This window comes from Loxodonta africana, chromosome 24, assembly GCF_030014295.1.
Source record: "Loxodonta africana isolate mLoxAfr1 chromosome 24, mLoxAfr1.hap2, whole genome shotgun sequence".
Classification (NCBI taxonomy): domain Eukaryota; kingdom Metazoa; phylum Chordata; class Mammalia; order Proboscidea; family Elephantidae; genus Loxodonta; species Loxodonta africana.
Window position 1 is genome coordinate 23063276 of NC_087365.1, and position 12409 is coordinate 23075684.

General features: G+C 36.2%; 1 long non-coding RNA gene across 1 annotated transcript; it reads left to right on the plus strand.

Annotated features, from left to right (window-relative positions):
• Positions 1-1101: 1101 nt before the first annotated feature.
• On the plus strand, positions 1102-12076 carry LOC111751115 (uncharacterized). The gene is made up of 3 exons (XR_002786170.2): positions 1102-3351; positions 5311-5439; positions 8819-12076. It is a non-coding gene; the product is annotated as an uncharacterized LOC111751115 (long non-coding RNA).
• The last annotated feature ends 333 nt before the right edge of the window (positions 12077-12409 follow it).

Sequence of the window (12409 nt, forward strand, 5' to 3'; positions counted from 1 at the left end):
TTTTCTTTTGTTTTATTTATGTGGTAGATTGATTTTCTAATGTTGAACTAACCCTGCATACCTGATATAAATCCCACTTGGTCATGATGTGTTATTTTTTTGATATGCTGCTGCATTCTATTGGCTAGAATTTTGTTGAGAATTTTTGCATCTATGTTCATGAGGGATATTGATCTGTAGTTTTCTTTTTTTTTGTAGTGTCTTTGCCTGGCTTTGGTCTCAAGGTTATGCTGGCTTCATAGAATGATTATTGGAGCATTCCTTCCTTTTCTATGCTCTGAAATAACTTGAGTAGTATCGGTGTTAACTCTTCTCTGAAAGTTTGGTAGAATTCTCCTATGAAGTTTCTGGGCCAGAGCTTTTTTGTCGTTGGGATTTTTTAAATTATCTTTTCGATCTCTTCTTTTGTCATGGCACTGTTCAGTTTTTCTACCTCATTTTGTACTAGTTTAGGTATGCAGTGTGTTTCTAGAAATGTGTCCATTTCCTCTAGGTTTTCAAATTTGCTGGAATGGGGTTTTTCGTGATATCCTGTTATGATTCTTTTTATTTCAGTTGGGTCTGTTAAGATATCACCCGTCTCATTTCTTATTTGGGTTATTTACTTACTCTTTCTTGTTTTTCCTTTGTCATTTTGGCCAACGGTTTGTCAATATTGCTGATCTTTTCAAAGAACCAACTTTTGCTCATGTTGATTCTTTCAGTTGTTTTTCTAATCTCTATTTCCTTTATTTCTGCTCTAATCTTTATTTCTTTTCTTCTGCTTCCTGAGGGCTACTTTTGCTGATCTCTTTCTGTTTGTCTGGGTTGCAGGGTTAGTTTTGACTTTGGTCCTTTCTTCTTTTTTGATGTGTGTATTTATTGCTATAAAATGACCTCAAAGCACTGCTTTTGCTATGTCCCAAAGGTATCCCAGAAGGTTTTCATTCTCCTTTGATTCTATGAATTTTTTTATTCCATCCTTGATTTCTTCTATTACCCAGTAGTTTTTAAGCAAGGTGCTCTTCAGTTTTCATGTATTTGATTTTTTTTCCTTACTGTTCTACTTTTATGGCATTATGATCAGAGAAGATGCTTTGTATAATTTCAGTGTTTTGGATTTTGTTAAGGCTTGCTTTGTGGTCTAAAATGTGGTCTATTCTGGAGAATGTCCCATGTATGTTGGAAAAGAATGTATATTTTGCTGCTGTTGGGTGGAATGTTCTGTATACATCTATGAAGTCTAGTTGGTCGATTGTGGAATTTAGATCTTCGGTAACTTTGTAGAGTTTCTAGGTGTTCTGTCCTTCACTGAAAGTGGTGTGTTGGACTCTACTAGTATTATCGTGAAACTGTCTATTTCCCTTTTCAATGCTGTTAGAACTTGTATTATGTATTTTTGAGCCCTGTCTTTGGGTGCGTATATATTTATTATGGTTATGTCCTCCTGGTATAGTGATTCTTTAATCATTATAGAGTGCCATTCTTTATGCTTTATGGTAGATTTTGCTTTAAAATCTATTTTATCATAGATTAATATTGTCACTCCCGCTCTTTTTTAGTTATTGTTTGCTTGATGTATTTTCTTTCCATATTTTGAGTTTTAGTTTGTTTATGTCTTTGTGTTTAAGGTGTGTCTCTTGTAGACTGCATACAGACAGATCATGCTTTTTTTATCTATTCTTCTGCTCTCTGTCTTTTTACCAATGCATTTAGGCTATTCACATTCAGTGTAATTATTGATAGGTACAAGTTTACTGCTGTCGTTTTGATGTATTTTGTGTGTATGTGGTGTAGATGGTTTCTTTGTTCTGCTTAATTTTCTGTGCTGAGTTCTTTTTATGTATTTTATTTTCATCTCTTTCATTATTGCTGACCTTGTGTTTGCTGACTGTTTTTCTTCTTTTTTTGTTTTGATGGGTAGATTTATTAGCTTCATTTGGAATTTACCTTTATTTTTCTAAGTTTAAAATAGTCTTTTATTCCTTGATATCACACTGACTTTCTCTTCATATGGAAGTACTATGACTACACAGTTTATTCCCTCTCTTTTGTTTTGATGTCATCATTTACATATTGACATCTCTGGTTCCCTATTTTCAGTCTTTTAGCTTTGTTTTGTTTTTGTAAATTCCCTATCTGGGTTGGTATCTGGTTGATCTGTTTCTGTGTCCTAGTCTTGGATTATTCTCTGATGTTTTTGGTTCTTTAACCGGAGGACTCCCTTTAAACATTTCTTGCAATTTTTGTCTGGTTTTTACAAATTTTTTTAATTTCTGTTTATCTGGAGATGACCTAATTTCACAGTCATATTTCAGAGACAACTTTTCTGGATATATAATTCTTGGCTGGCAATTCTTTTTTTTTTTTTTTTCTTCGAGGCTTTATATATGCTATCTCATTGCCTTCTTGCCTGCATGGTTTCTGCTGAGTAATCAGAACTTGGTCTTATTGGTTCTTCTTATAGGTGGTTTTTTGTTTATCCCCAGCTCCTCTCAGGATTCTTCCTCTGTCTTTGGTTTTGGCAAGTTTGATTATGTCTTTGTGACTTTCTTTTGAGGTCTACCTGTATAGGGTTCATTGAGCTTCTTGGATACATATCATCTCATCTCTCACAATATTAGGGAAATTTTCTGTCAGCAAATCTTCAACAATTCTGTGTTTTCCATTACTCTCCTCCCCTCCCCCTTACTGGTACTCCAATCATGTGTAGGGTTTTCCACTTGGTAATATCCCACATAATTCTTAGACTTTCTTCATATTTTTTTTATTCTTTTTTCTGATGTTTCCAAAAAAAAAAAAAAAGATGTCAAGGGATTTATCTTCTAATTTCACTAATTCTGATTTCCATTGTCTCATTTTTGCTCCTATGAGCTTCTATTGAGTTGTCTAATTCTGAAATTTTATTGTTAATCTTTTGGATTTCTAGTTACTGTTTCTGTAATGTTTCTAGCAGCCTGTTTATTCTGTCATTTTGTTCCTGTATTGTTTCCCTGAGTTTTTCTATTGCTTTGTCTGTGTGTTCCTTGGTTTGGTCAGTGTTTTGCCTGATCTCCTTCTTGATCTCTTGGAGAGCTCTGTATATTAATCTTTTGAATTCTTTATCAGGCAGTTCCATTGTCTTATCTTTCTCTGGAAGGTTTTCTGGGTCTTTATTTCGGTCACTTGCTGGAGCCATCGTGTCCTGCTTCTTTATGTAATTTGATATTGACTGTTGTCTCTCATACATCAATAAGTTATATATATTTATTATACTTTTGTATTTTGTTTTGTTTTGATAGGTCCAACTATGCCGGGTTTGTGAGCTACTCTGGTCATTGGCATTGTTGAAGCTCTCACCTCCTGCCTCCAGGTGTTCAGAGAAGCTACTAGGTGTGTGAGCCCTGGGAATCTGTTCACTGTTTTTGAAGGGGTGCTGAAGATGTAGGTAAAGATTTTTGGTAAGGTGATGAATCTGTCATGCTGGTCACCTGACCAAGGATGCAAGGGGTGTTCTCCCTGGTCATTGGAATGGATGTTGTGTGTGTGCTCTGCTGCTTACCAGTTGATCAGGACACAGGTGCCAGGTCATTGGTCACTGAGTGTGTTGTGCAAAGACTCTCACCTACAGTCTTGGGCAGGCAGGGCTGTGTGGGGGTATTCAGAGCAGGCATAGGTTTCTGGTTGCAGTGGGGGGTGATATGAGGGACAAGGTAGGGGGCTATCAGCTGCCTCAGATACCTGGATGGACGGCATGTCCCTGTCTGCTACAGCACGTAGTGGGGGAGAGCAGTGCAGCTGGTCTTGGATGCCCTGTGCTGTTGGCTGGAAGGATTGGGAGGCACTACTGATTCTTAGGCCCCTGTCATGGTCTGTTGTATATAGGGTAGCTATGAATCAGAACTGACTCAACAGTGCCTAACAACAACAACAACATGCAGGTTTAATAGGCAGTTTATAATTGGGAAACACATCATTTACCTAGTAAGTGAATGCTCTGATTACTCAAAAATTTTAAAGTGCTTATATATAATGTTATCAGGAACTTTTGAACAAAATTTCTGATTGGTTGGCATTTCTGAAATGTTAGTAGACAGTTACAAGACAATCACAGATCAGTGAGTCTTGGTTACAAGACCCCTGAAGTTTTGAAAACAGGATATGTTCATCAATCTTAAAAAAGGATATGTTCATTAATCTTGATTATTTTCTGAAAGAATAACTTTTACATGAGAATTGATGAATAATGAAACCAGACTTTCTGGTTTCAGTGGGTCTGGTCACCTAGAAAGAGTTATGTAAAACAACGAGCTGCTCCTAAAGGTTAGTTTATAGCATAGTTAAGAGATTATTTACTTGTTACATCACACAGATTTCTGAAAACATTAAACAAGATAATCTTTAATGTTGTAAGAGAATTCTTTCTGTTTTCATAAAGCAAAGTTTATAATTTTATTTCACAACATAGAAGTACAGGAGTGCGGTACTTGAAAAAACGCTTGGCCAGGAGTTAGCGTTCAATAGAATACTTGCGAGTACTAAGCAGGAGTATATCACATGGATTGCTTTATCTCAACCCTTGATTTATCGGGCTAAAGTATCTTTTAAACAATGTTATACTGTATAACATGAAGGGCCTAAGGCTAAGTGGGAGAATTATATGAACAGTCAACAGAGAGGAACTCTTTGAGAAAAGCCAGATTCTAAAAGGGGATTTTCATCTGTGTATTGTAGTCACTTTAATCCTCTAAGTATTTTCAGTTTCCTATGAAAGAACTGAAATTTCCTGAACAACGATACTGCCAAGAGTTATTATCCTTTTCACTTATCATCAAAGAGCATTTCTCTATTAAAATGGCTTAAATCAGCACTGAGCATTATCAAGATTACATATAGCTCTCTAAATATCCAGCTAATCAGAAGAGACAGCCCAGAAATAATATACAGACCTCCATATTCAGATCACGTCTATGCTACCAGTTAACCCTGAGAAGAAAGCTCATGGAAATTCACTGAAAAATACTGCCTTTTCAAATTTGGGTTTTTACGCAGACATATTTTCACTACATTGTCAGACAATTTTTACATTAACAAATGGTTTGCTAGAAAAGATGCCTATGCATTTTGTTTATTTTCTTTTGCATAGGATTTCTACATCATTTTCAAACAATTCATGTTTGAGTTTTCTTCTCTCATGCCTCAAGTTTCTCATGTCAGATTCCATGCATGTAATTTGTTTGCTGATTGCTTGGCACCCATTGAGAGGACTAGATTCTTTCAATAAGCATTTAGTCACTCATTTATTCAACAAGAGTTTTTCAAGAACCTCCTTTTCATCTGGTAACTGTCTAGGGGTTCAGAACAAATACAAATACACCCTGAAGGAGTCTGCAGGCTAAGGAGAGTCTTGCTGGACACCAGGCCTTCCTTGAAGAAACCTGAAATGTTTGGGAGAACACAGAACCCTTACATGTGGCACTGGTGAGTTTTAACATTCAGTCTTGGTGAAAGATCTCTGAGGGAATACCAGGGCTCTTCTTCCACAACTTTCAAAGCTGATTTAACATCTCTTTTATCACACTTCCAAGAGTTGCAAAATCAATTTATCTGAAAACTGAGGGACATGTCTTTCCATTCTCCCTTCCTGGTACGTTGATATGTTAACTCTTAGACTAGATATTTCGATGACAAGACATCAAGGGCTCTTAAAAACTGAGATTTTATGCCTTTTCCTTTTTGCCAAGAAGTGGAGGCATCTTTTCATTTTATTTCTAAATACAGAAAAAAGAGAATAGGAAGAAAAGGACTCAATTGCTTTTTTGCTTTTCTCTGGTAGATTTGTAATTCTGATTGTGACTTTGGCTCAGTGCCAGAAGAGACAAGCATCTCAGGGAGGATGAAGCTTGTCTACAACTAGGAGAGGAGGAGGGATGACCAGGAGGATGTGTGTCTCTGACCACCCAGTCCTGAATGATGCTCAAGACCATGTTCTTCCAAACCTTGGCACTCTCCTGCCTGTGTACAGATGGAATATGCTACTGTGTCCCTTATACTATGCTCTCACACATTATATCCACTATGGGTGGCAATATTGGCATCACCAGACCTAACCACTCACCACTTATCACCTCCAGCCAATGGGACACTTAAGACAGAGTAAACACTAACTTCCCCGGGATGCTCCTTTCCAGTTCCAAGAATTTTGTTCTTCACCATTAGCATTATCTTATCAGTAGAAATATTTACACAGCAGTTTAAAAAGATAGCTGGTATGCAAGCCAGAGTAACATTTTTGTATTGAAATATTATCTCATAATATTCTCATTTTTTAAGACAGATTAAAATCAAATATGAACACTTAAAACCTAGAATTGTATATCTTGTTAGAACAGTAAGAGATCTTTGAGACAACCACCATGATTACAAATGGGAAAAATGAGCCCCAGAGCAGGAAAAGTACTAAAGCTAGTTGTACCTAAAGTATTTTACTTTCCCATCTCCCAGCAAGTCATGGGCTGAGTGTTTTAATTATCGTGCTTGGTGATCCCCTCTTGTCAGCTGTACTTTCATATTACTTCAAATGATTTTTTATAACAGTCTTTTTTATGTTTCAAAAGGAAATATATATATATATATATATATGAGAGGTTGATAGTGTTTCAGGTGTGTTTGTGACAAAACTGAGGAAAGAAAACCCAGGTTAACTTATAAATGAAGAAGTAGATTAGTACAAGTGTTTAAGTAAAACCAGGGACAAGATCTAGAATTATACTGCTGAACTACCCCCGCCTCCCCAACTCTTTAGACAATAGGAAATTGAGACAATAAAATTTTCAGCAAGCAAATAAAAGCCTGAAAGGCCGCTTCCAGCTCAAAAGAAAAGAAAGCTTAATGGATGTGATTAAAGTTGCATATAAGATCCTAACAACAAAGGCAGGCTCTAATAGGTAACTCCGCAGATAAAAAAATGAGTATCAATTGGGATATAGGGGTAGGGGAAGTTGAATGTTTGCGAAGGGATGGTCTACCTTGTTTAGTCTGGTTGGTTAGACCAGTAGACAGCCTTCTAGATAGGCAAAGAGCAGAAAGGACCTGCTATCAAGGCTCTCTAGAGAGTGATGAGGGAGACAAAGTTCACAATAGAGTCTAGAAACTTTATTAGTTGCTGCCACTGATGAGAGAGATGCAACCAGATAAAACTAATAACCAACAGGGAAAGGATAGATAAAGAAAGAAAGGGGTGAGGAAGTGGGAGGAAAAAAGAATGACCAACTATTTCACTTGGCATGATGTTTCCAAGGTTCATTCATGTTGTAGCATGTATCAGAACTTCATTTCTCTTTATGGCTAAGTAATATTCCATTATACATATGTACAGTATCTGGTGATGTGTATATGTAACAAAACATTGGAAGGGGCAAACGTTTTGTTACATATATATTTATCACATACACACACACAAGGTATGACCAAGATGACTTTGTTACAAATGAGTAGAAAATCTGACATGCTTTAAATTTTTCTCTTATTTGTTAAGGGCAGATTTTGTGAAACACAGGAGAATTTAGGCAAATCAAATCATGGAAGATCTGAGATAAGAACAAAGTTTGGCTTAAATAATACTTTCTAAATGTGTCCAATCTTGAACCTCATGTGAAAAAAAATACTCTTTAAATCCTGATGATAGCCTGGGACCATTAGTTTTTTGCATCGAAACCACCTCCCCTAAACTGGAAGAGACTTGAGAAATAAGTTGCCACATCCCTTATTACCTTCTTCCTCTTCAAGGCTTCTTCAACTTCCTGAGATTAGTATTGATATGAGCAAAATGGGTAATATTTCCTTCTTTTGAAATTGATATTTCTCTCCAGGACACTCTCTTCTCACTATGAGTGGATTTCCTGCCAAGATCAAAGAAATTCCCCTAACACAATAAAGGAGTGTCTATTTTGCCACTAGCAGTTAAAAGAGTAAGACTAACATTCTAGGTAGTCCCCTGTAGAACAGGCTTATTCGGAATACAACCACCTATAAAGAATAGTCATTCTTGTACTTATGGAAGATAAAAATATTTCACCTCTGCAAACAGTAAGAACTGAAAAGAACTTCAAGAGGTATTCAGGTGAGAGCCATTTGAGCTGCTGAAAAGTAAAATTGGAAGTATATGCTATTTATAAATAGCTGGCCCTGTTTCTCCTGATTTGCTCTTCCTCACACTTTTAATCTTGTTGACTCAGGAGAAATCATTTCTTCCAAGAAAATAACCAGGGATTGATTCAAGTGTCACTCTCTGACTATTCTGAGTATTCTGAAGTTGAGCATAGTTTTGAGTGAGATAGAGTAAAAATAATGCTGATAATAGTAATAATCATCAAAATGCCAGAAATGAAAATAAGTTACACAAAAAGTAGAGTTTTAAAGTCTGTCTGCTTACTCTGTGGCTATTTTATCCCTAAGGACAGGTATACAGAAAGGGAAATGGACTATGGCCAACTGGAGGAAAATTGGTTAGTGAACCAATTTTCCAAACCAACAACATTGGTTGCTTGGAACCATACGAAAGATGGTACAGTTGGGCTTCTCTGGGTACTTTTTCCTGTTCTCCCTCCTCCCTTAACTTTCGATCTAGCTATTAGTGCACATTGAATCAACTAGCCAAGAACACCCACATCTCAGGGAGCTTGGGTGCCCATGCTTAAGAAACCACAAAGTAAGATATAAAAAGCTGATTTATTGTATTTCTGGGAAAAAAATTAAATATCCAGATTCTCTGATTGATAATATAGATATTTAGAGGGAAGGCAAAAGTAAGTAAATCACTACATAAGTAAGTAATCCTTTGCTTCCCTTTATCTTTTAGATTGAGTTTACAAGGACAACTTACAAGCGGAATATAGCAAGCCCAGCTTCTGTGAGCAAATTAGAAAACTTGCTGCTTTCTCCAGGCAGTCACAGCCCCTTGTCAAGAAGGAGATGAAGTTTAGTGAGTGGAATGTGCACTGAATTTTGAACTTCTCTCATCTCATTGGCTTGGTGCCCTAGAGCAATAAAGCACCTATATGCCATGGTCCTGCTTATTAAGATATAAAAATTACTCATGGAGTCCATTAATAACATGTATGGGTTTTCTTAGACATCTCTTAGACAAGGATGAGTGTATTTGCTTCATAGAACACTAGTGTGAATAAATAAGAAAGAGACTGCAACTAGGAACAAATTGTATCATCAAAGAATATGTAAGCAGAGCAATTCAAGTTTTACTAAACTCTTGATTGCTGAAAACTAAAGCTATTAACTCTTCTGCATTTCCCAACTAAACAAAAAGTGATGGAAATTTTGAGTAATCATTAAATTCTTTAGAAAGTGACTTGACAGGATTATCAAATAACCATTCAACTATGCCACACAGAAGGATAAAATGCCAGGACAATGTGTATAGCATGTACAGCCTTGTATTTTTTCTGCTGGATGCTATAGTGGATAGAATCTGTCTTACGTAGAGGAATATAAGCTTTCTTTGACAAACTTGTAACGTAACAGGAGCTGCAAGAAACATGGCCTTGTTATGTTGTCTTGAGTCCCTAAAGAGAGAAAACACAAAGAAGCTCAAGCTGTTGTTTCTACACCTCCCCGTAGGCATCATTTCCACAAGCTACCCCAATATAGATTCCATTTTTTGAGACAGCAAGCTGAGACTTTTTTCCGCATTGCTCTTGGCTGGGATCTGGATTTAGTCAAACTGGCTACTGTCTAATTAGAACCACCTGTGAGAATTTGGCGTCAAAAAGAAAGGAGAGAAAGAACTCTAATGCTCATAATGATTATAAGATTTAATCTCAAAGCTCATTTTATTTGTTTTAGACCTGACAATAAGACTTTCCAAGAACCTCTCACATTTTTTAAAATGGTTTTCTTCAGATTTTGGCTGAAAATGTTCATTGATTTTGTATACACACACACACATATTGTGTATGTGTGTGAAAGACAGAAAGAGAGAGAGAAACACGGTGTATCCTCTTAAAGACAGCCTTCAAACGTACAATATTTGAAACCTGAGTTGGAGTCATGACGTATAGCCTGATGAGCCTTCTATAACTCAGAATACTACAGGAGGAGCTGAGTCTACACCATGTCAAGGAAACAGCGTCGTAAGTGCTCAGTCGCCTAAGATGAATTCTTTTCAGTCTAAAACTCACGAAATTCAGTCTTCTCATAATGGTAAAAAGAGTTTTGAAAATTCTGAGAAAACAACACCACTATGCAGAGCCAGAATAGAATTATGGGGGGAAGGGAGAAGTGGGGACCTTGTGTTTTTTTTTCCATTTTCGGTCATCAACTGTAAAATTTCAAAGCCTTCAAATGCCTGGTTCTGAATATGAAAACATCAACTTTGAGGAAACAAATGAAGCTTTCTGTGGATGAAAGTCATCTATTATGAATAATATAAACTTTCATGGCTAAGATTTTTTTAATAATGCTATGGCGTAAAATAAATTGATACACTGTTTTTAAAAAATCACACCTTGATTAAAAAAAAATCGTGAACTTAAAATTCAAGACTAAGTCCCACAAAATAAATGTAATTATACCCTTCATGTATCCTATTTTTCCTTCTCTTTTTCTTATAAACTAAACCATAATTTGAAGTCTAAATTAAGAAAATGCAGTGTTCTGAAAATAAAATACAACCCCATGGCCAAAAAACAAAAATGCAAATTCGTTATAACAATCTGAACCAACACAATTTGCCCCAATAAATTTGCACTAGAACTTCACCTTCTCTTAGAAATAATGGCAAAAATTGTCACTAGTCAGCCCGGAAATGAGTATACTGCATCAAATGTTTTCTGTTACTCTCAACTTCTTGAGGTGCTTAACTCCCCCTTGTAATCATTTTGTCATCTTCAAACACCACATTTTCTAATCAGTGGCTAAAAGGATGGAATTGGATAGTTTTGCCTATGTGTGCTGATCAAGAAATGAAAAGTCAACACTGTTAGTACTGGGATTTTGTGCAACCTGGTTATAAAAATGCCCTTGAAATTTGGCCAGTGGTTATAACTACTTCTTTCAAAAGCCCTGTTAGAAATTGTAAACAAGGCACCCTTGATATTTTAGTTTCCCTTCAAGACTGTTGAAGCCTCTTTCAGGTCATGTGGTAAAGGACTTAAGTGAGTATTAAACTGGGAAAGAGCAGATCTAGGTTTGAATCTTGACTCTGCTTTTATCTAGTTGAGAATGTGGTCAATATAGAGTTGCTGAGTTTTGCAAGAACCCATTCACTTATCTGCAAAAGGAGCTTAGCAGTGCCACTTCAAAGAGCTGGGGGGATTGAATATGAACATGAACACAAAAATATTTGAGGAAATTGTCAAAAACTACATGAATATAAAATATTGTTCAAATTTTTGTCTTAAAATTTTCCTTGTTTCTGGCTCACTTTCACTATATTTGTACCTAATGTTGGAACAGAACAGAAAAAAATTTCTATACCTACTTGGAATCTTGCCCCTTCCTCTTGTCTCCATGATGCCATTTGTTCTTTTTACCCTTAGGGCCCTCCTTTAAGTTGAATTTTTAAGTTGGATGAGGGACCCTTCATCTTTGCCTTACCTCCTGTAACCAACAAAATTCAAGAAATTACACTCTGTCTACAGGCCATTTCTTAAGAAATGACATAACTCAACCATAACATTTGTGGTCCTCGAATTAACTCTTATGTATTTTTTTTATCATAGCCCAACTCCTCAAAATACTTTTATTACTTTACATTCGTCTTATTTTCCCTTTTTTTTTCTTTTCCTCTTCTCTCACTTCCTAACTCCGGACACTCAAAATTCATACTTCCTATCTTTTTGAAAATCTTTCCTTGTATTTCTCCACTGCTTTCTTTTATTTTTATTCATTGAACAAATTGACAAATTTAAAGGGCTCCCCAATGTCCTATATGAAGTCAAAAACAGAACCATTGTCAACAGCTGAATAAAGATTAAATGAAAAATGTTTAGCCTGGGTAAAGAAAACATATTTATTATAATGCATTACCTTTATGATTAAATTAGCACTCATTAAACTGTAGGGTCACTATGAGTTGGAGTCAACTTGGCGTCAATAATATACAGTTGACTCACATTTAGCTAAAACCTGTAGAAGAGATAATAGAAGATTTACCGTTCAAGAGCTTATAACCAAGTTGGAGAGTGTGAGGGGGTATACGTACTAGTGACTGGGGACTTTGGCACTGTGGATGTCATGTTTTGGTACCTTTCTGACAACTCTTTTTTCATTAGCATACAGTCCTGCAAATACACAAGACTGTGTTTATGATAAAAACAGATGACTCAGATCCCAGACAATACCTAGAAAGGATAATGCAAGGATGGTTTACAATGGCATTCTAGAAGGCTGCTTACAATTAGACAAAGCTAGTCCCTTAAGGTGCTGCCAGGTG